Source organism: Strix uralensis, chromosome 15 (genome assembly GCF_047716275.1).
Source record: "Strix uralensis isolate ZFMK-TIS-50842 chromosome 15, bStrUra1, whole genome shotgun sequence".
Lineage (NCBI taxonomy): Eukaryota > Metazoa > Chordata > Aves > Strigiformes > Strigidae > Strix > Strix uralensis.
In genome coordinates, this window is record NC_133986.1 from 1,904,942 (window position 1) to 1,930,007 (window position 25,066).

General features: G+C 41.7%; 1 protein-coding gene across 4 annotated transcripts in view; it reads left to right on the forward strand.

Moving 5' to 3' along the window:
- Positions 1–11,773: 11,773 nt before the first annotated feature.
- Positions 11,774–25,066, forward strand: part of TEAD1 (TEA domain transcription factor 1) — a 163,463-nt gene continuing 150,170 nt past the window's right edge. For all 4 annotated transcript variants that reach the window (XM_074884732.1, XM_074884735.1, XM_074884734.1 and 1 more), the window contains exons 1-2: positions 11,774–11,968; positions 12,624–12,767. The gene's annotated coding sequence lies outside the window, so the exon portion shown is untranslated. The remainder of the gene's footprint in view (positions 11,969–12,623; positions 12,768–25,066) is intronic.

Here is a 25,066-nt window from a genome sequence, read left to right on the forward strand (position 1 = left end):
AGACTAGGAAAACTCTCTAGGACAATGATGGTATTGACTGCATAAAGAAAAGGAGATCATTCCCTCTTCTCTGATTAGTGTTGTACAGTGCCAAAATTCAAATTGTTTGGAAGCAATAAGAAGAACTGCATTGATAACAAGAGAGGGTACAAGATTCTGAAACCACCTGTCACATATTTTAACACATCTACAATAGACTTTTGATGTAATTTAACAGTTTTTTCCCATGCTTTGTGTATCCCATCTTCCTCAGTTTAACGTCGAAGGAGAGCTTTCAGATACACCTATGTCACTGCCTTGTGTGGTACATCCCATGTCCAGATGAAGCTGTACAAGAGACCCCACAAGGTAAGCCTGCAACTCCCATCATCTGTACTTCTGCCTACCCTCTCAAAAAGAGCAAAACTTTGCAGGAGACAACAGATTGCATTCCTCCTCTCTTTTGCTGAAATCAGTACAGCTCTTTTCCATTTCTTCCCCTACTTGAAATCACCTGTTGATCTCCAGACAGCTCCAGACCTGCATCTTACCCATTTGCAGAGCAGCCCTGCAGCTTCCCCTCCTCCATGACCCCATATGCTGGAAGCAGCTGGTCGGTCTGATCTGATCTGTGATCTATTAACCAGCTGCACTTGGCACACAGAGTTATGGAGGAGCAGAGAGTGGCTGCAGGTGAGGGTGTGCCTCTGAGCATAGCCCCAAGCTGAAAGAAAGGCACGCTCTTCAGCTGCAGCACAGCACTGGGTGGCCTCCGCTTGCACGTGACTTGCATGCAGTGTCTCACTCAACACAGCAGCAAAAGCTGAGAGGCCTGAAAATCTGTTTTGTTGCATGATGTGCTGTAATTGACAGCAAGGTATCTGGTCTTCTTCTAGAATGCCTATTTTTAAGGATGTTTTCTCTCTCTGTGAATTGAATAAACCAGTTTTGCAATCTGCTACAGGCCCCACCCTGCCTAACCCTGGCTAGTTAACCTGTAACAGATTGCAAAACTGGTTTGAGTCACACAGTGAGGAAAGAGACGTAAATTAGGTTTTTAATAGTTTAACTCTCCTCCTCACCAATAACATAAGCCATCAGTTGTTAATAGTGGTGCCATAGAAGACACACAACACGTGTTGCTCAGTCATTCCTTTGCCACACCGTAATGGCTCCTTTCATGGTTTTGGAGATTAAAAACTATGTAGGCAGGAGTAAAAGTCCCTTCCCAATGCTGTGGCCTGGTTGCCTATTTCATATTCTGTATGTAGGATTCACATATATGCCATGAAAATCTCTGACATAACCGAGCAGCCATAGTTCCGCTGATACGCATTGCCTTGCTAAGCCACTGTAACTGGCTTATTATGCATCTGAGCCAATGCTGGAATGAAATGTAGGTAAGTATCTCACCCCCTTCAAACCTGGGCAGCAGAACAAACCCATGTTTCAAACAAACAGTTTTTACTTACTGCTTTCCACTGGCCTGAAGTCATGAGACACCTACAAGTTAGACAACAGTCAGAGAAAAGAAATCAGAACAAAAAGATATGGACAATGTTTTATACATGTAGGATGTTAATATTGATATGTTACTAAAACAACATGATCCTATGCAAGTTTATTTTCCCCATTGTTTTGCTATAATGCATGGTTAGGGGGAGCATGCGTGCCTAGCCTACAGATATCAAGTATAAAGTCAATGAATGCTGCTTCTGAGCAGTTAGTCCTTGCAACTGACCTCAGATTTCCCATTTCCTCTGGTCATTTTCAACCTTTAATTCTTTTATTGCAAAATGGAGCAGAGTGAGCAGGAGTTATAATGCAGAGATATCTTAATGCCTAATTCCAGTGCAGATGCAGCCAACAAGTAAATTTTGCCCAGGCTACACCGAGGCCACAGAATTGATGAAGTCCACTTACCTGTTTGAGAAGGTATACTGGTGGCCATGCTCCTGGTCTTGTGGAAAAGGAGGTATTATGTGCCATTTCAGTTCCCAGTTTGGAAGGCTACATCCACTAATGGCTTGCCCAGAAAAGCTGGAACAGACCCACTGCTTTCTTCTGCAAGGAGCACAGTAAAATGCAATGAATAACTCTGAAGGAGAACCTACCGTTCTGCAACAGAGCTGCCTCCTGCTAGGTAGTGCTTTCACCACGGGGCTTGGAGGACTGTATTTTTCTCAGGCAGAGAAGGACATTAAACTTAAGTTTCCTTCAGTCCTGAGTGGACCAAAGCTTATCTACTTTGCTACCAGGGAAGGACAGTGAAAGGCAATATGTCACCTTCTTCCTCTCATTGCTGTAAAGCATGGAGGCCAGCTGCCAGTTTGAAAAGCAAAAGCAGAGACACTCACCCTCAGCAGAGGCAGCTAGGGTCTGAATTGCAAGAGAACATCTCCTGTTATGTCAAACAAGGTGTCTTTATGCTGACAGAGGGCAGAGCTCTAACTGCTTTCCTAAGGGTTTTACTTTTAGCTAGTTCTAGGTACCTCTCACTTACCTGTGGTGAATGTTGTTCTCAGGCACCTGGCTTTTCCCATGTATTGCCCATTGCATCTCACGTGAAAGCAAACCTCTAAGTCATGAATTGCAACACTGAATGTTGGGGAGGTTTATCCTTAAGAGCATAAGGTCTGGGTTCACCTATGCCACTATGGGGAAAATGCTTTTAAAAGGAAGAAAGAGGGAAAAGACAATATCTAAAAAAAATTCTTGCACTGTGTTTTTGTTTGGGTAATTTTTTGTGTGAATGGTGTGACTCAAATGAGTGGAGGGCTTCTAGAGCCTTTTTGTGCTGAGAGACTGGTAGGTGGTGATGTACTAGCAGAGTTCAGCCATGTACCACTACTTTTGGCTAGTACGGACAAGATTAGATGAAGAAACACTGCCCAAGGAAGGGGTTACAGGCTTCTAATTTTGTCTAACTACTGCCCAGCGTTTCTTCTTTACTTGCCCTCGGCAGTTAGAAGTGACTCAAAAGCCTTCACCTGCCTATATGTATGTAAGGCCATTATTATTAATAAATCAAACTACTTCCCTTTGTATGTGCTTGGAAGGAGTTTAACATTGCTGAATGCTCTACTGCAGCTAAGAACGCAGCCATTCTGAGTTTCAGTTCTTTCCAACAGTTACTGATGTCAGTTCTGCAATACCTCTCTTTTACAAGCCATTTAATTGCTTGCTTTAAAAATTCACCAAAGCTCAGCTGGGGCCTGATTTTCAGTGAACCTCAGTTCTGTACCCACAAGAAATTTAGATGACTCTGTGACCTCATATTAAGTGAATAAATTAAAAAGACTTTTAAAAACTATTGATTGTACCTCACAGACACTTTGGATACAATTTCTTAAGGCACAAAAGTTATACTCATTTGTTTCTAGAGTATTTTGGAAGTTGACTTATGGACATGTTGGGAGTTTGGCTCTTCAACTGTATCAGAGACCAAAAAGTTGCAAGAAATAACAGAGCTAGGGAGAGGATTTTTATATGTAAATAAGAAAGAAAAAAGAACTACTGGAGGGCAGTGTGGTAGATGCGTTTGCATTAGGGAAGTGTGATCTGCTAGAGGCGTAAAGAGCAGTTAAAAATTGGATGGTACTGAGTTCTGCTGTTACCTTAGCTACTGTGAGGATTGCTTTGACTTCCCATAACAATTTCCAGTTGGTAAAAAGGAAGTACTAATGCTTAGGGCACAGGGGTGGTGTGAGGATCAACTGCTTAGTGTTTATAATGTGCTTTGAAAATTATAAATGCTATGTAAATCAGGAAATGCTGACAGACATCATCCATCTGGGACTGATTGTGAAAAATAACAAATTAACTAATTTCTTCAGGATCTAGAGGGTAAAGGAAGCACATAAAACATACAAGGCTGTGCAGGTGGTAGAGTAACTGCACTTGTGAGGTCACCTAAGATGAAATCATATGTGAAATGAGGTCAGGATTCTCTATGTTTATGATAACATTTGTCCATTACATCATCTCATTGTTTGACACACTTCCACCCAACTATTTAATGTCCATTTACAGGACCTGTGATTCACAGTTCCTTGTGTGTCCCACTTACCTGTGACACTCACTGTGGGCAGAGCGCTTTGCCCTGTGTGCTGTGTGGCACACAGCCCTGAGCCGAGAACACTTGCTGACTAATGTGACTTGCAGTCGTCCCTGTCTTCCTCCTGCCAAAACCTGTTCATTAAGACTGTACAGTTATTCTCCCACCTTTGAGAGGCATTGCTCTTCCTGCAGGATACCTGTTTGAGGTGGTTTGCCATTTCCATGGACCACTTAAAACACTGGCTCTCTATGTGACGAGCATATCAGCAGAAGAGCCAGAACAAAGAGAGTGTTTGCAATCAGGATTAAGCTTCACAGCAGCTAGTCCATCCACAGGAGCTTGCAAAGCTTCAAAACTCTGAATTTTAAGAGCTTTAAACAGTTGTTTTAATTTTAAGTAAGTAACACTGTCAATTCAGTTACTGTATGTCATAGCTGGAACATGACAGAGAAAAAGCAGTGAGAGAAGAGGCAGTCCAATATTAAAATTAAAGGTAGGGATGGATCCTATTCTGATGGACTAGAGCACCAGCTAGCCTCAGTGGCTCCTACATCTTCAGATTACTTTTCTTTTTCCTGTTTCCAAAACTGTCTTCCTAAATACAGGCTAAGTGAAAAGTATTTGTGGTTTCCCCTGGGAAGGCTGAGGAAAGGTTGGGATTTACATGGTGATATTTACTACTACAAATTCTGTAATGGCCATTCCAGAAACTTGATTCAGTAGTTCTCATCCCCATGAACTGAGTCCATCTAACTACATACCCATACACCATTATGATTTCCCAGCAGCTTTAGGTAATTTTTTCTTCTTTCATTACCCAACCAACTGCAAATTAGTCTTCATAATTTTCCTACCAAAAAGCCATGTAAGCTTGGCCTTCAAGGATTAGTTGCAGTCAGGAATGCATTACCTCTCTTTAGATTTCCTTTTATACTCATTTGAACATCCAAATAGTCAAGTTTAACAGGAAATAGCAATGTATCCTTCTAAGAGTTCCTTTCCTTCAGCTCTCCTCTTCCACTTGCCCCCTTCAAAAGTAGGAAGACTGAATCCTGCTAGGTTTGAACTGCCTCAGAAACAGTGCTGTGCTCTCTCAGCTCCCCAGTTCTGTCCTGAACAAACCTTGAGCTTTGCAGGTGGCTGGAACAAGTTTCTATATTATACCAGAAGCATATGCACTGAGAAAATAATGAGGCAAGAGGAACTCGGGTACTTTTTGCAGGTCTCATTATGCAGATGACATAGAGGAGAGTGTGACAAGAGGACATGTCTCTTCTGACTTTTTCCTGTCTTAGCAACATCAACCTTAACACCTCTGCAGAGCTGAGACTTCCTCACTTCAGATTTCTCCCTATTTTTTTTACCATGTGTGATTCTACCTGCATTATAAATGGAGAAATGGAAAAATCAGTGTAAAATAAAGGTAACTATATTCTAGTTGGGCCTTCGGTGTGCAACCTGTCCTACCTGCCTTGGTCATATATCGAGTATCCCTTCCAATTCAGATGAAGTTTGGTTTTGTATTTATCAGAACTTCCAGTGACACTTTGGACTCTCTATGGATAAGGAGTGTTAAACAATTCTTCCCTGTCCAGGACAGTTTGTTTTCACTTTAGACACTGTCACTCGTGGTTCACTGGTTTTGGTAGCCTTTCCCAATATCTGGCAAATTCTCCCTTAGCACGTGGCTTTCCAGGGATTAGGTGAAGCAGCAGCCAGGGGAGCCTGTGTATGTCTTGGTGTGATGGGGGAAGCGGCCTTTGCACTCCTGACCTGAGGCCGAGGAACCTCAGCAGGAAACACAGCAGTTCCATGTCACCCAAGTGCCTGCTTACACCTAAAGTTGTTTATAAACAGATAGGTCCAAATGCTGCACTGATTTGCACCTTTTGCAGTCTCAGCAAAGTCAATTGTGAAAGTGGAATTTGTCTTATTGCAGGAGTTGCTATCTCTAGTGAAGCTGCCTGGCACTTTCTCTAGTGAAATCTCTTCCATTTCTTGTGTTAAGATGGTATAATGACTCCCGTGTTTGCTGCTGCTCTTTGAAATTCGGTTGGTTAATGACTTTACCATCCCGTAACATGCTTCTTTCCATACAAATGATGTGGACAGATGCCCAGGCCAGGCCTAGCAGAGAGCCAGGTCTGTGGGACCTCCTGCCTTAGTGGTGGTGGCAAGGCGGCCACAGGCTAGTTTGGAAGCAGCAGCATTAGAGGGGACAAAGGCAAGGCCTGCCTGTGAAAGGATGCTCCACAGCCTCCGAGGCGAAGATAGGCGGTGGAGGGCCGGCTGTGCTGCCACAGGGGTGTGCTGAGACAAACTGACACGAGGAATAGTGTTTGTGTGTTTTTCTTGGTGACTGGAGAAGGCCTACTTAGAACTAATTCATTTTGGAAAGAAGAAAGCCTGCCTCTCCCTGTAAAAGTCACCTGTGGAGTCATTTTGGTAAGATAAACGAATGTTTGTGAATGACCTCGTACAACAGCTCTCATAGCAGATGGTGCTTTTAAGTGCTTCAAAATATTTCTTGGATGGAGATTTTGAGCATGATCCAAAGGAAGCCTCTAATGGTACTTAGGTGGTTAAGATAAACATTAAGGTGTCTTTTATTATTATTGTTATTGTTATTTTTATCGCTATTACTATTATTGTTCTTCAGGTGTCTAGATAAGTATTGCAATTTCCCAGAATAGGTACCAACCTAAAAACCATTGAAATCAAAAGAAATTAGGCACTTAGGTACTGAAGAGGATTAAAAATACCTACACATAACTTCAAGCATCTAAATACCATTAGAAATCTGGGCCAAAGTGAAGGGAGGGAAGAAAATATGCCATTTGCGTATTAAGCAGGCTGAGAAGTGCTCAGAAACCTGAAATTTTCTTGAATCAAAGAAAAGAGATTATTTGGGAATTTGAATAGCAAAGTTTTTCTCCTTTTTTTCCCCCAGCAGAAAATGATGGTAACACAACAAAATTTGTAGTGCAAAATACTTTTTAAAAGCCCAACCACCCAAGTGGTTTTCATAGCAATTTGTTTCAATCAGTGATGCTAAGAATTATTGCTATCAGTAGAGGGAATAGGCTGCTGTGCTGACATTGTTTGCTCTAAAGCAGGACAAGAGCCACACCATTTTGATGTTAGTGATTTCATCAATGGGAGAAATACACAGCCCTGGACTCTGGTCGTGTAATTTTAAAAATCTCTCAGTTCACCTTTAGAAATAAGCAACCAGAATTGTCTGAAATTATATATTTCCACTCTCTGTACTATTTTAACTCAGTTGGGCTCTGAGGCCGTGGTTCATGTCCTGGCTTCCTCTCGACTCAATTATTGTAATTCATTATTAAACTGTTACTTGTTTTCATTCTTTACACTGTCTGCTGCTTTACAAAGCTCAGCAGCTAGGTTTATAATATGGAGAGCTCTGTTCCATTACATTACAGATTCTCCCTAGTATTTTTGTTGGCGTGTTCAGCAACACATTGATTTGGGTATTTAACTCTTTGCACATTATAGATTAACCCTAATCTACATACTGCTTTTAAGCATTTCCTGAGATTAGCATTTTTTTCTAATCTGAACTGCAATCCAAATACAGTTTTAAAATTCTTTCAGTGTTTATAACCAAATTCTGTATCCAAGCATTGTTGAGCTTTGAGGTCCATTACAAGTCAAAATGGGCTCTGGATCTAGAATTTGCAAAGTCCATCTGTTTTTTTTCTGGCAGATGAGAGTTTACTTATTCCTAGAGTAAAGTAGGACTTCTGTTAACGCTGTATCTTTGGGTACTGTTTAACCTCTTAGAGACTTAAAAGCATCATCTGGTTTTGGGTGGCTGGGATGAAACATGTAAGTTATGTGCCCTGTACCTGGCATAGCTAACAGCAAAGGGGAAAGGAACTACAACTCTTCCGTTAGGCTCGCTAATGTTCCCTGCTATCAGTAGTATCATTAATGAAGACAAAAGTGATTCCTATACGTAAACCACAATCCAGCCTTCCTCTTACCTTTACGTACCTTCACACTTGTCTCCTCCCCAGTTTCAATAGGACTCGCACTCAAAATAATATTTCACTAACAAATGCAAGACTTTTATTCTCTAATTGTATATTCCTTTGCTTGTTCTTTCTATCCTTCTTTACCTTACTCCTTTCATTTCTAAGCTAATTCCCTTTCCTCACTGCCATCTCCTGTTTCTACTACTTCCTATTTTTCTTCTCATAAACTTTAGTCTCCCTTGCTCTCCCAGCTGGTTTTCCTTCAGCTGTTCTTTCTGCCCCACTGATTCTTCCGTTTTTCAGGTTTCCCTTTCTCCATTTTTATTCCCCTTCTTTAACTTTCCTTTTATTCTTCCTGCCTTCCTTCTATAGTCACAAATATTTTTTCTCACTTTCCCTTCTCTCCTCTTTTCTGTGTCTCTTCTCTTTCCCCGGTCTCTCTCACTGAGGTTTTTAAATTGGCATCCATTTCTTGAATCTCATTCTTTCTCTTTCTTAATAGATTTCCCCATATTCTTCTCCACTTGCATGTCTCCTTACTAGCTGAGATAAGCATTTGTCCCTAGAAAATGCCCCTGTCTGGGCTTGTCCCAATGTCCCTTTGTTTTCTTCAACTTTTGTCATTCTCAGAGCACCTTTGTACCTGAATAAGCCATTCATCAATAAACACAGGGCAGGCAGCTCATCAGAGAAAAGTTCTCTGCGTATGAATGTGCCTCCAATGTACCTTCCTTCTTCATCCACAGGGCCTCCAAAGAAGCCTACCCTAGCTGGATGACAACAGGCTGGATGACACTGATGTCTTTCCTCATCCTCACATTCCGTACAAATGCACAGACCTTCTGTCTCCTCAGTACATAATTTTTTCTGTCAGAAATTCATTGGGATTCCAGGTATGTATTTTCTGAAGTGACTGCTAATATGGTATGGCATGACATGACAACCTTCAGGTTATATGAGCCAAGAGGCAAGAAAGATCAATACTTGACAGAGTTTCCCTATCTCAGTGTTCAGAGGCTATTGGTTTTATCTGGACCTATCTGGCCCACAGACTTATGCTCAGCAAGTGCCATGATTTAGTCACCATACTAGTTTGCTGTTCATTTTGGCCTCAGATTTGGTAGTTTAATTGGTATAGTTGCCTGTGAGCAAGATATTGTCAGGACTCAGCCTTGAGTTGTAAACTGTGGATTGTGGACGAACTTTTACATTGTGCTAGTGTAAGACTTCCAGTCTTCCCCAAGCATTTGTTTTTGAGTTCAGAACCTGAGAAATAATCAGAATTTTGTGAGCTTTCCCTGATGCTCACAGTTAACAGCAAAATGTGCAGGCATCAGGTAAATTTAATTACCCTTCTTGAAAGAGTTCTGCATGGCAAAAGAGCTACTGAACTGTCTGTCTGCAGATACAGGCAAACAGCTACAACCTGGTTGGACTTTGATTTGTGTTCATCCACAACCATGGGTATAGAAACAACCCCTTTTTTTCTTTTCCACTGCAAATTTTTCATCACTTTCATTTATGAGAACTGCTATAGGTAAGAAGTTTTCAAACTCTTATTTTTATTTATCCATTGTCCAAAAATTTGCTATTCTCCCTCCATGTGTACAGAGCTATGATATCTTTTGGGCCCTGCACAGACGTAGAAATTAGTCAGCATTCTTGGCATTTTCTCTGCAAGCCTTACGGAAAAAAAATCACATTCATTTAAAGACTTTTCACATTTCTGTGCATGCAGTGAACATAGTGGAGTGACTTTAAGTCTAGTGACTAAAAAACTATGGTTAGGGGCAATATTTTTTCCCATTTTTCTGTTCCAACTTTGGACAAGAGTTGGTAAGATTTGGGAAAACTCAAGACATTATGAATTTCGTATAGACATCTGCAAAGTGATTGAATTTTACAAATTGTGCAGGCACTTAGACACTTATTAGACAATATTACTAAAGCTGTTTGGAAAGGAGGAGGGGAAGAGAAGTTCTGTGTATGTGTGTGTGAGGGGGTTCCTTGTAGCCAACTTTGGGGAAGAAATTTTTCAACCAGTATGGAATGGTGCGGGGAGAAAGTATTCTAAGATATGTTCATTTTTGCATTCTCCCAATCCTTTGTCCGATCCCTGCTCAAACTTTAGCTTCATTTGATACTGTTACTTGTTACATGTCATTCCTGTAGGGTTGGGTTTTAGGAGGTTTCAGTCAGTATCATTTATGTGATCAGTGGGAACACTGCATCTTCTGCTTGCACTGCCTATCATACACATTCTGTGCCTGGTCCTCAAAGGTAAAAACCAGTCGCTGCCCCTGTGTGAACCGCAGCGTGAGCTTTAAGTGCCTCGTGTTCGAGAGGCTCCTGGGTCAGTCTCAGGCTAAAATGGCAGCTGTTATCAGCATGGCTGTCTTACCGGGTTGGCACCACGAAAGAACCAGGACAGGCATGTTTCTGGTATTCACAGAGAGACATGCTCGGCATCTTTTCTTAATGTCATACTCAAGTAATATACAGGGCATTTAGTAATATACAGGGCATTTATTGTGAATTCTACCAGCACGCCATGAAGTTACACACAATGTGAGCATGTTAATGCTGTCTGATGACACCTACATGTGGTTCTTCTGAGGTTGTAATGTGATTTTCCTGACATCTCCAAAAGTGGTAGCCCTGCTGGGCAAACTTTCAAAGGTGGCTAGAAATGTATGTTTGCACATCAAAATAGGCAATTTATTTCACAAACAGGCACCGAGGTGTCCAGTTATCCACTTTGCTTATGCAAATACAAATTTTCACAAGCACGACAGCTGTGCCTGCCCTGTGATTATTTCCATAAGGTAGCGGATTATTAACTGAAGGAGACATGCCTTATGACAGCGCTTGGGGAGCATTACTGGGGGATGGGTTGTGCCAGTAGAAGAAGGATAGTCTAACAGCACTTAGGCTCACAACTAGAGTGGCGCAAAACTTGCATTGTGAAATCTGAAACTTGGGCCAGTTTTGTGAGAAGGGTTGTGACCCGGATTCAGGGTGGAGACTGTGGACCCCTGGGCCATGCTGTGCCTACGCTGAGTTGGGGGGTGATGTATACAAATCCTTCCCGCTCACCCCCTGCTTGGGGCTCTGTTGGGCCCCAGGGTGCTGCGGGCGGCCGCCGGGCGGTCAGATCCGCGTTCCCCAGGGCCTGACGGGGGTTTGCCCAGGGTTGTGCGTGTGGGGGAGCTGGGCGCCCCGGGGGAGCTCCCCGCCCCGCGGGGTGCAGGGCCCAGCCGGCTCCCGCGGCCCATCGCGGACCCCAGCGGCAATCCCCTACTTCTCAACTCCGCTGCGGAGCGCTGCGCAGCCTGTTGCGGACCCCCACCGCAGAGCGCCCCAGAGCCCCGCCGCCAGCCCCTGGCGAGGCGCCGCACACCCGGCTGCGGGGGCCCCGGTGCGGCAGACGCTCGCCCGCTCAGCTCGCCGGCCGGGTGGCCGCGGCGCGATGCCCCAGGCTCCCCGTCCCCGCCGCCGCTCCCCCCGCCGGGCCCCCTCCCGCGGGCTCCCCTATGAGGTCAGCGCGGCGCGGAGGCCCCGCCCGCCGCCCCGCCCGCCCGCCCGCCCGCGGCCGCAGGGGGCGGCGGGCCGCGCTCCGCCCCGCGGCCGCCCCGCTCCCGCGTTCATTTCATTCCTCCCCTCATTCCGCGCATTCCTCGCATCGCTGGCGCCGCGCAGCCCGGCCGGGAGCCCGGCCCGCCCCGCCGCCGGCCGGGCAGCAACTCATCCTCCGAGGGCTCCGTCCGCCGGCCCGCGGCAACCTACCGCCGCGGTATAAATAGCCAAGCGGCGGATTAAAAATAGGCGCGGGGCCATAAATAGCCGGGGCGGCCCGGGGGCGGCGGGCGAAGTTTGCCGTCGGAGTGCGGCGCGCTGGCGGTGCGCGGAGGGGGGCCGCGGCGCGCAGGTAAGAGGGGGCCGCGGGCGCGCACGCCACGCCGCCGGCGCTTTGTGCGGCGGGGCGGGGGGGGTCGGTCCCGGCCGGGGTCGGCCCGGGGGGCCGGCGCTCCCGCAGGTGCCGGGGCAGGCGGGAGAGAGGCCGCGGCAGGGGGAGAAGTTGTTTCCCGCGGAGTTTCTGCCGCTGCGGGGCCGCGGCCGGAGCTGCAACAGGCGGCTGCTGCCCGCCCCGCTCCGCGCTGCTCCGCTCCCCCGCGCCGCTCCGCGCCGCCGTCGCTCGCACTTAGTTGCCTGAGTCACTGCTCTGCAGCCGGGCGCGCACACAGGGGCGCGCACACACACTCACACACACACTCACACTCTCTCTCTCTCACTCTCCCCCCCCCCCCCCCCCGCCTCTCTCTCTCTCTCACGCACACGCGCGCACCGATCCTTGGCATTTTTCACATTTTTTTTCCACGGGGAAGGAGAAGTTGGAGCAGCCCCGGGCTCCCACAGAGGCTCGCAGCCCTCCGGAGCCATCCCGCGGCGGTGCGGGCGGCCCGGCCTGGCTCGGAGCGCTGCTCGCTGCGCTGCCCCGAGCTCTGCTTTCCTTCCCGCTTTTATTTTCCTCTAAAAGATGAAAGAAGGAATGTCCTTTTTCGCTGCTTCTTCTCCTTCTCCAGAGCTGCTGCTGCTGCCGCTGCTGCTGGTTAATTGCACATTCAAGTGGAAAATTTTCGGGAGTCAGCAGAAACATTGTATCCAAAAAAGACAAAGTCGCAGTTACAACAACACCGAGGAGCTTGTCCCTGGAAAACTTCCTTTCGGTAGGAACCATAGGGTTTTTTATTTATCCGTAACGTTTTTAAGAGATGTATTCCACAGATGTCCACAGTGCTGATGCGGAGGGCCGGTGGCAGCCTTTGTTCACAGAAGGAGCGTTTTCAAAGGAAGTACACTTCTGAGGGGGAGGGAAAAAGTTATACAGTACGGCTTTTGTAACCAAATTAAAACAAAGCGGCCCCCTCCAAACAGCTAAACAAAACCAACGAGGGGAAATAAAGTGAGAGGGGAAAAAAAAAATGTCTATTTTTACCAAGTTAAAAAGTTCGTGCTCCTACCTCAGTTGAACATAATCCTAGTCATGATTTTTCTCCTCTTGAAATCTGTTTTAAGTTGAATGGTGTTACAGTATAAAAATATTTATGAAACAATGAAATACCAGCCACCACGTTTCTCAGGAGAGTTGTTAACTTACTAGAAACAAGTGCCTGCCTTTGATATGAAGAAATGAAAAGTGACCTCCAGAAGTGCTGGAAAGTTAGGGAGCAGTTCTGGTCTAGCTTTCTGAATGTAAATGGCTCCCAGAGTTTTTTAACTGTTCGTTGCTGAACACCATCTGGGAAAGAAAGGCCAGGAAACATCAGATGGTACTGGCATTTTCTGACGTAAAATAGCATATATAAGAAATGTAAGCTGAAATGGCAGTGCCTCAGGGATAAAAAAGTATCTGTACGGCTGTATTCCTGTCTAACAGAAGCATATTTGCTTTCCTTTAGTGCTGATAAAGTTTAGAAACTCAGTATTGCCAGTTAGCGGTCTTACAGAAATATCTAACCTAGATAATGGCAAAATTTGGAGCTGTATGGATAAAATACTGTTTTCTCAAGCTGAATGTTCGGTTATTATGCAGTGCATCTAATATGGAAATCTCTGTGGGAATGCCTCTTACAGGAAAATTCATGTAAATAACTAAGTGCTACCTGCAATTGAATATGGAAACAAAAATGTTTATAATTACATTAGGACTTAATTTAAAATTATGTAGGATTCTTCTTATAACCCTAGATTGGGAATGCGTGTCTGTGATGTATGATGTATTCTGTCTCTATAAATAGTTGGGGAATACCATTACAGGGATATTAGATTGTACTGATGGTAAGATGGTGCTATCAAAAATGACACAGACCTCTATATTAAATTACTTCTGTGGTGGGAGGGAAGCTTGCATGTTTGTTGGTATATATATGTGTGTGTGTATACATATATAAAAATACATATATGCATACTTTATTTGGGAATAGAAATACAGGAATTCATACAGCGAATGTTCTTAAAACACAAAATTGATTTTATATTTGGGTCACATTTTGAACTTGCAAGTTTTTAAAATCAACTTTTTGAAATTATTTTCAGTAAGGGTAAACTTTTTTGAGGTGCATTTATTTTTCACCTTCATGGTAAAACGTGTCTTTTCACACTGCACTGGTTTTAAATTGGGTCAAAAGGCATTTTCTGTACCAATAGGGATAATTCTGCATTTTGTCTGCTGCAGGTTTTTATCAGCTGACCAAGCACCAATTTTGGATGCAAAGGATTTATTTCAATTTTTCTTCTTAGAAATACCTTTGGAAAGTACTTTATCACTAAACATGTTAGGTGTATTTTGAGCATCAATTTTACATACACTGCTTTGGTGAAGTAAATATTATTAGCCTTTGCAATCAGGAGAGTGTAACAGCGGCTCTTGAGATTCAAATTACGGTTTTATATTCTGTACTGTTTCTTAGTGCTGAGTGGGATGTATGCGAGCGGTGAAGCAGAGGGAGAAATTTTGATTTGACAAGAGTCTTAGTAAAGACAGCCTCTGCTTAAAGGAGTTTTAATTAAACAGCTAAAAAAGAACAACAGAAACTTAATTATGAAGTAGACCCGCCGTGAGTTTCCAGCTGAGAAATGATAGCATATTGTGATGTGTGGAGATGTGTGAGCATGTGTGTAACATGCTTGGTATAATTTGTAACTAGTGTTTTTTTGTTGTTGTTGTTGCTGGACGGTGTAGTGGTTTTGGATATCGTTAAAGTGGTTTTTAGGCTTTGTTTGTCTACGCCTGAAAAAGTTAAGCTCAGTTAGGTCACATGCAGGGAGAAAAAGATTTCTTCCTTCTTTCTTTTTAAGCTACCTTTGTAGATCATATTGTAAGCAAACTTTCAAGATATAGTACAGGCAAAAGTGTAATAAAGACCTCTGGAGCTACAGAGAAATTCTGGTCTCTTTCACTTAAAAAAAAAAAAAGTGAAAGATAAAAATATATAATTGTGTATTATGATATAGCTGTCAGTTTTCAATCTATAAGGTAGGATGGTACACTGTTGGAACAATTCCAGTAGAAGTAATCCGATTTTATTGGAAGGTGCCTAAGACTGTTTCCAAAACATGAAGTTTTTTTGTACAGTTCTGAATGTGTGTGTTTGGGAGAAGGTTACCTCCAAACATTACGTTTTGGACGCATGGTTTCTGACTGTATATACGCACGCATACATCCCTTTTTTTTTATTTGATATTTCTTTGTGGCATTCATATTAATACTATATCTTTCCAGAGATGGTTTAAAAACTGTCTTTCTGAAGTGATTCCATTTATTTAAGAAGAAAAGCTTTGCTAGATCCAATCCCTACTCAGGTTAAAGTGACTGGGATGACTCATAGGAATAAACATTTGCTGGATCAAATACGAAGATATTTACAGCATATGCTTTATGTACATGGTTAGTATGATATTTGATGTCTAAAGGACGTGCATGCTATTCAGTATCTTTGATTAAAAAGAATATCAGACTTGCCACACATTTTTTTGAATTTTTGGACGGGGCTTATGTTCTGCTTTGCTTGTAATCTTTCTAAAACTTGCAGGAAAATTTCCATTAAAAGTTGGTCACTCATTCCATTTCTGCTCTTATTCATGGCATGTGCAAATATGAGGTGAGGGCTGACTTTTTAAAAATCTGGTCTCAGTTCAGATTAATTCCATGGTCTTCATATGGCCTGTTGCTCTATTATGGTGGCTGTAATGAGGGTGCAAATTGGCCCTTTAAAAATGGTTCTGAAATCCCCAGTTCATCAGAGCAACCTAATTCTGCATGAGAGAAATAGTAGTTACTTATTTCTGGGATTTGAGATTTAATTACTGTTCTGTCACCATGCTGCACTTCGCCATTAGTGCTTGCCTCAAGTAGGAATGTTTTATATTCCTAAACTACAGTCATTTATTATTTAAAAAAAATAAATTTAAGTGAGTCTCAACAAAATTTTAGAACTCAAAAGAGGTAAATCATCTCCCTGAAAGAAACAGCTGTTAGAGGTTTTGTGGCAGTTTATGCAAGTACTGTATAATTTAAATTGTATCCTGTGATATATGAACGGATTAATGGTATTATTTATTGTAAAGCCAACTGACTCTAAGCCACACTGAAGACACATTTTTAGAAGAAAAATCTCTGCAATAAATTCCCATTTTATGACCATATCTTGCTCCCTGTTCTTGCACAAAACTCCTTTTGACTTTTGCAAGTGGAACAAGGATGGAATAATATTTCCTGGAATAATTTTGTGTTTGGTTTTAATGATTGCTCATTTCCAAAACATAAGAGAGTGAAAAGTTGCAGACTTCAAATCTGCTCCTCAGATTTGTCGCATAAAATTCAGCTAGGAGTTTTCTAATTTAATACCTCGAACCTCTCTTGTTTTTGTATGAAATCCTGATCCCACTGCAATCACTGTGAGTTTTATCTTGTTATTGGTAGAGCCAAAATTTCTCTCTGTGTTGATGCAGATTCAGCAACTTTTATACTATATCAGGTTTTTAAAGTTCCCCCAGAATTATATTTAGTTTAAAACACAGGGATTGAAGAAGCGAAGGCAAGAGAAAGAAGGCAATGAGCCTGTATCAAAATCTGACTCCTAACAACTAATCTGACTCCTAATAACTAACTTCCCACAGGAAGTCTATGAATGTCTCAGAATAACCCGTCATGTGCTGCATGCCCTTATTTATTAGATGAATTTTTGTACATATGTCAAGAACGCGATGAAAATCCGCAGAGTGTATAAAGGGTTTATAAATGCTTGCCTGGTTGGTGCAGGGCTGCAACCCCATTTCCTAGACCCTCCAGCTTGTGTCTGGGTTTGTCAGAGGCAGCCCGTTTTAGTTTGGCTCCTGTCCAGTTGAAGGTATCACCTACAACTTTTTGTTCTTTGTCTTCTAGTCATTGTTTACTGGAACAACGTGATTATTCCCTCTGCATCCTGTTGTACCTTTCCAAATGGCCTTCTTAGATTTCTAGCTCTTATTAACTCTTCACTAAACTTTCAAATCTGAGATAGTCTGTGTGGCAGCAGAAGGGTATGAGCACAAAATACGAGTTTATTTGCTAGCAGGTCAGAAGGTAGGATGTGAAATCTCAGTGTGCTGGGAGGGGGAAGGGAAGGAAAGTTTAGATTATGTGTAAAACTATTAAAATGCTATTGACTGGGAATCTAAAACAATGACGAATGCTGTTGTTTTTACAGATACATGAACTGAAAACTGCTGCTAATGATGGGAAATGTTAATTATGTGAGAACATATTGAACTTATATTCTCTGGCATGAACTTTTTTAAATGCATCAACTGTGCTGCCTTTTATGCGCACAGCTTTCTAATTATCATAATTCAGTACAGCTCTGGCTTTTGGAAAGAGTTCAAGTGCAATCTCAACTTAACATGAAAGGAGTGTGTTTTTTTTTTTTTAAACTGAGAATGTTCAAGAACAATTTGAAAAGATAATCTAAAAATGCTACATACTTAGCTGGGTATAAGTCAGAAAATAAATATGTTCCAATAACTGCCTATCAAAGCAGAACAGATTATTAGAACAGAAAGTTATCTATTTTTCTCATTATGTCTTTCACACTCCTACAGAACACAACTAAAAGCAGGTTTTCGTAACTGAACACCATAGATTCTACTATATATTGATTATATATACTATATATTGTTTGTCAGTAGTTTTTATTTTGTCAATTTTTGAAATGATTGAGTGGATTACTGTGTTGTTATTAAAAGATTTTTCCTCAAATAGTATGTAAGTAACAAAGATTTCATTGTACTAAATAACGTAAGAAGACAACTTTAATGATTTCTTGTGGTATTAACCAATTGTGTTTCTGTAACATATTAAAATCCCACTGTAAATCTTCCTTATTGGTCGGTATTCACACCTTGTCTTCGTGGAGCTTGAGGAGGTTGTAAATACCAGGTCTTTCTAAAGCTTTCAAAAGTGTTTTCAGGTTTTTTTTGTTTGTTTTGTTTTGTTTTTAATGAGGAGAAAATAAATTTCGTTTAACTTGTACTCCAATTATCCTTTCACGGATATTTTTTTTTTAAATTTTTTTTTGTATGTGATCAAATTATTAGTTGCCACACACACCCCATTTTACCCAGCTTCTAGCTGAAAAAGAATCAGAATTTTTTTTTCATACTTGTCTTTACTACAGTACATGCTACATTTCTAAAATGCAAAGAAAGCCCCAGTGAAACAAAATGACTTCATTTGAGCTGGCACTTAAGAGCAGAATTCACTTCCATAGTGCTGAAATAAAAGAAGCCAAGTGTTTTAAATAGCCACTCCCCTAGGCCAGAGTGTTTTTAGAAAAGCTCATTGTCTAGATTTGAGCTGTAGCAGTATGCCTGACTCTGTTAAATCTCCTGATCCAGACAGCTCGATTTCTAAAGTTGACATCTGGTTTACTCTTTGTTCACCTGTTTAAAAAAAAATGCAAATCCGCGAGTGTGCCATTGCCCTAGAGCTCTGCAAAAAAATAAGAATGCTGTTGACAGTTTGTCAAATAGTGCTTCCAGTCTAAGACTGCAGTAGCCTATTGTTATGCCAGCAACAGGCAACAGAAGTTGTGGCACCATATGGCTAGTATATGCTTCAGATAAGCTATCTGTTAATTTAGCTTATCAGTAGCGTTTTGATATGCTTCATGTTTGAATCACCAACCAGTATGGCCTTGGGTATTTTTGGTGCCAAATTATTCCTTAACATTATGGACATCACAGTTATTCCCTTGGTGGAATCTCGCCATTCATTCACCTCATGGTGCTGTGAACAATGGTGCTTATTTTTGGAATTAGCTGGCATGTTTTTCTACATGGTTGTCTTTCTGTTGGGAGATTATAATTCAGGAATGACATTTCGGTTTTGAGGGGAGAAAATGTCAGAACAGACTTTAGAAGAAAAGGTAAATTCATAGAGGTTTAGTGGATTAAAGCCTCTGCTATATGTATCTCAATTACAAAATATATAGTGTTTGAAAGGAAATTTTATTAATATTTAATCTACCACCACCATGTGTACACACTTTTCATCTTAAAGCTGGTTTACAGTTCAAAATAAAAGGCAAAACTCTCTAAACAGTTTCATTTTCCACATCGCTGATTTTACTTTTATTCTTTAAAAAACCCCAACCTTTAAAAACAATTGTGTCCCTATATCTGCTGTCAGCTGATCTTTGAAGATTTTTGGGTTTTTTATTTCTACATTTTCCATGATCAACTGAAAGCCTTGTAGGAGACTTGAAGATTCAATGGAAGTTCCTTCATCCTCCCCCTACCCCCTGTCTTTCTTTGGCTGTAATTATCTTGTTGCAGGAAAAGTCTCAAACCATAAATAAAGTCTTCCATTCAATGCAGCAATGATGTCCTTAGGGTTGGATTTGTCCCTATTGCTCTCTGACCTTGCAGCACATTCCTCTGTGTCTTCTGCCCTACAGGCTCCGTCGGGCTGTTCCTTACAGGGCACTGCATCCCTCTCTGGTTGCCTGGACCCCTCCTCACTAACTTGCTCTTGGGCAGTGCTTGATTAGGCTCTCCTTCCTAATCATGGTGGCTTTTTGTTTCTCTCCTTTCGCTATCCATCTTGCCAGGTTCTCCTTACCCTATTTCTACTGCTGCTGCTCATGGATGTGGTCTTGCTGTTTGGTCTTTTTGCCCATGCCAGTCGCCGTGCTGCTTCCACTCCTTCCTTGCCCTGGCTATTGGAAAGAAAGGACTGCTTGTGCTTGTAAAATGCCTTTCGTGTCCAGGATCCTAATGACCAATAAAAGGACCAGATTCTCTCTCAAAGAACAATCATCTGAATCTGTTTGCTGACACCACTTTTCTAGTAATGAAAGGAGGTCAGAGAGAAGAAAATTTTTCTTCTGTCCCTTTGGAACAAGCGAGTAGTATGACAGTCCAGAACAGTGGCGATTCTTTAAGTCCACCCAGATGAACTGCATGGAAAAATGCAGGAGCTGGCAGATCACCTAGAGGCCAACCAAGCCAGCAGTGAAGTGAGAGGTAGTGCTCCCACCTCACCGCTGTGCCTGAGTCAACATGGACACCTGCAGAAAACGGGAAAGGTTTCCTGCCCTTGGCTTGGCATCTAAAGCTGCTAACAGAGGCTTTCAGTTTCTCTGCAGGGACATGAAATGCTAGCATCTGTCCACTTAGAACTACTTTGGGGGTCACCTCAAATTTTAAATCTGTTTCAAATTCAGATTTAGAGTTCAGGTCCATGGTGTGACTCATGCAGTTGGATGATAATAGCATTCTTTGTCTTCTGGCTCATTGCAGATTAGACCTCTGATCTCTCATTCTGGTGTGACTGGGGGGAAGGTAAGCAAAGAGGCTGGGAAAGGAGAGATATTGAGGCTTCCAGTTCTCTGTCAGGCATGTGTGCATCTTCCCTATAACTAATGTCTAAGTGCTTAAATGTGAGAGGCAATTTTCAATCCACTAATGTATCTAGTTATCACCCGTAATGAGTATGGTGTCTTTGGACTGGTGGGTCCATTAAAACATAACAAATCTCTGTTTATTTAGTACAATAAGATGCATCTTTCGTATGGTTGTGGGGTTTGGTTTTTGGGGTTTTTTTTTGGTTTTTTAGTTAAACTTCAGAGCCTGTGAAGTTTTAGTTGATTTGGTATCTGCTTGACTTGGATTTACTAGTGTTTCATTAATTCCAGTCATTGTTTTGTGATAGGAAATCCATAGCTCCCAATAATGTGCATTTTGCACTTTAAATTGACTGTTATTTATGCACAATAATTTCTTGCTCTGCTTCTTGGCATATTTACTTTATACTTAATGACCAGTTGTAGATAAGCAGTTAAAGGGGCACATTTGAAAGACAATTTTAAAATACGCAGCTTTCTATACCAATTCACTTTAGCCTCTAGCATTAGTAATATTTTTTGTTGGTGAAACAATGACCTATAAATAACTTTATCTTCCAAAATCTCTAAAAACAATACAAAGAAGTCCAAAGTGTAGTAGAATTATCATAGCTCTTGGTTACTTGGAAAATGAACTAATATTCTGGCCTCTGAGATTTTGGAAATAAATTAAAGAATGCTTTTTTAGGTAGCAAACTGCTTTTAATGGTTCTTCTGTATTAAGGAAAGTACAGTATTGTAGGTTATTTATTTCTGGGCATGCAGTACAGGGTGAAGAGCCTGCAATTCAGCTAGCAATGCCTCTGTGCCCTGAGGTAAACTCTATTTCACAAAGGGAATTTTGATTATGGTCTACTGCTCTGTAGCATAGTGGAGGCTTCAAGAGGCAAGTGGTAAATGCTACCAAAGAAAAGCTGGATTTGAGCCACTGACGTCATCTAAGTAAATCTGCTGTAGGACTATAGCCATAAAATGACTGCCAGCCACTGAGCGCACTTTGGCCTTTTCTTGTCAACTGTTTTAACTGCTGGTTGTTTTTTTTTTTTTTTTTTTTTTTCCTCCAAGCAACATGCATTTTGTTTTCTTTTTTTTTTTTGGTGCTAGTTGTGCACATGGTGAAATATAGAAATGCTAACATCCCCCTCCCTCCCCGCAACACTGCACATAGCGTGTGAGTAGCTGCAGCTTGCAGTTCAAAAATTAGAAAGTAAACCAGTACTTTTCCATACATGAGCCTAGCAGAATTAAGCTTCCATCACAAGCTATTTTTTAGGTGCAAGAGCCTGGCAGTTCAAGTTACAGCATACTGATGAGATTTGTGTTGTGGGCAGAAAGCATTTCGATGCACTGGAGGGCATGCTTCCCTCTGGAAGAACTAAATGGGTAAAAATGGCTGGTTTTGAATTCTGAATTAGCACAAAACGCATGTGTTTGTGAGCACTTCAGATCCACTGTTAGTCATTGCTCTGAGATTGACCTCTGCAGCTTCAGTCACTCCTGAAACAAAACTTTACTGTTGTTTCAAACACCCAAATGTATTGTTTGTTACCTGCCGATCTTTTGATGATACTTTTTTATACCCAGCTAAAGAAACTACATGCATTAACAGTAGTAACTCTAGGATTCCTTGGTTAATATGTAGCAGTAGATATATGTATCTAGGGGTATATGTAAAATGCAATTGATATCCCACCTGTCCTTCACTTGAATTTCAGCTGTATCAGGACTGCAATAAAAGTATTTGGGTGTTTGACAGTGGATTTTGAATTCATTGTCAACGTTCTCTCGAAATGAATTTCCAGGAAGTTTAACATAGTATTTTTTTAAAACAGGGTGCACTGTAAAACACATAATTATTAGCCAGTGTATCCCATGACAATATTTGTTTACTTGATTTATGTACTTTTTTTAAACTTTAAAATAAAAATTAAGCATCCCTGTTTTTGAAGTTTGAGTCTTATGATCAGAAATATATTAAAACCAGTATCTTATCCATGAATCATTAGATGAGTCAGTTCCTGAAACCACTACAAGCCTCACAGTTCTTGGCTACGACTGAAAGCAGGAAATCCAGGCTTCAATAACTTCCTTTCCCAGTACTGGCTATAGCAGTGTTAGTGGTTAGTATATGCTGCTTTTGTAAGCAATAGGAAGATGTATGTCTGAGGAACAAAGGCACTCAAGTCAATTTGCTGAAACTGTTTATAATTTGTGGTCTTGATTTGAATGTCAGGATATATTGGCATATACTACATTCTGTGCTGCAGTACATTTTCCAGCAGTGATATTCAGAATATGAAATAGAGGGAACACATTATGGCACAATTCTTGGACAAAACCCATCTAATCAGTTTACCAGAAACCGGGAAGATATTTTAGTGATATCATCCAACTCCTGAAGAGTAATGGGAACAAGAACTGAACACATAGGAGTAAATTTAAAATGTTTATTTAGCAGTTCTAGTTTAGTTTAGTACTTTGTTTTATGCTTGTGCAACAAACTATTTTTATGCTGTTTCAGTGCTCCAAAAGGGCTTGAAAAAAACCCAACCCAAACTTGGAACTTGTAAAATAAAAACACATGATTTGTTTTTCAGTCTCCTTTTTTGTAGTGAAAACTGTTTGCCGCCTCATAATCAAGGACACATTGATTGTCTCTATGTCAGTGGAGCATTGTTGGCTGCAGAATCTGTCTCTTTAAATGTGGAGTGCCTGTACTCTCCGACATCTGTGCAAGAGGATGCAGTATTTACCTTTTTGAGCTAGCTGGGCCAGATTCAGATTTGGTGCAATGTTAATCTTAATGTGTTTACACCTGGAAAGTATTCAACCCTTTATGTTTTTCTTAAATATTATGAAAGATAGTTTGGTATCTTGTACTTATTATTTGGTTAATTTAACTCTCTAATTAATTAGCAGCACATAAAAGCCAAACCTACCTTCTTTAATTATTCTTTTTGTTCTTCCCTCCAAAAAATTGTTTATTCATAACAAACTGGGAAGAACGTAAGTAGTGAGAGCAATGAATTAGTGAGACACTGCATTGAAAAGCTACTTTTGACAGCATTGGTTAAACTGTATATGCAGTATTGATTAAAAACAAATACAGAGTTCTGCATTTAAACAGGCAGGATGGTTATTACACGTTAGGCAACAATATCTTTTGTATTAGATAATACGTGAAATTGCTTTAATAGAGCAAGATACAAGTTGCATTCTTTCTTAGTTGGTGCAGTTCAGTGCTGGTAAATTGACCTCAGTGTAACGGCCACTTACAGAGTTTTGGAGCCAACTGGCTGACACAGGTGATCCCATACTGGTGTCCAGTGTGGTATTTCTTGAGTCTTGTGTTTGTCAGGCAGTATGGAAGAAGATTGGGCTGGGGAAAAAGGAGGGAACACAGACCACCTTGAAGGCAGCTGAGAGCTGAGATCCTTTTCGTGTGGAGACCCATATCTGTAATAGAGACTTTTCCCACCTTGTCCCTCTGTCCTTGCAACTCTATGCCAATGGGAAGGACCCAGAGAGGGTCAATCCCTTGCTCAGACAATGACATTGGAGCCTTTGAGGGACTATTTTGAGTTATGGGTGACATAGCCCTTGAGGGAGAGGAAGAGACTTTTCTCTCCTGATTGACAGGTTTGCGTCAGCACAGTTTTCATGGGCATTTTCCCGATGGCCTGCTCTTTGTCCCCACAGTTGGGCTGGTAGCATCCATCCAGGGATAGGCTATTGGATGTGTTTTGTTACAATGGAGCTGTGTGTGAGGTGGGCTGCTGAACTTTCGGCGTGGCAGCGAGCACGCAAGCAATCTGCTTTGTTGATTGGAGGGGGATTGGGATTTCTCTTGGAATATTTAATGGGAGATGCTATTGAACCATGAAGGTGCAGATAACATTTAAAAAAATGTAAACAGGGTAACTGGTCCATAACTGCAATTCTCGTAACACCAACTCCTTTGGTACAGGAAGTTTGTAGAGATCTCAGTTTTTGATACTATATTTCTCCAAGTACCTGCTGCTCTGCTTCTGGAGACAAGCCTGTATCAGGCAGGGGAGCTCAGTACAGAGTCATGTCCCTGACAAGCAGAGATCTGTGCCATCAAGCTTGTGCAGTGCAGAGCATCATGTGAGCAGAGTGGCTTGGGCTTAGCACAGTGTAGCTATATAAACAGCTAGACTCTTGGAGGCAAGCTGGCCTGTCTCACCCTTCCTTCTCTATCACGTTTTAAGAAGAAGGAGCGGCCTTTGAAAGAAGGGCTAGATGCTTACATCCAGGAAGTAGGCTCCTGGGGAGGCATGCATCATTTCTTCCTTTCTCTTGGCTAGTTTAAGTGGTGCTGTGCTAGAGGACCAGCTGTTTGTGTATGTAGGAGAAGCAGCCTCAGGTGTGTCCCTTCTGCTATGGGGAGCCAGATGCTGATGCTTTGGGGATTGCAGTGTTCAGCATCACACCACCTATTGTGGATTTAACTTACTGCATTGTAATTAAATTCTTGTAATAACAATAATTATAATAATTAACTTACTGAAATAACAAGGATGTTCTTTATGCTGCTTCTGCATGTTGCTTTTCGGACACAA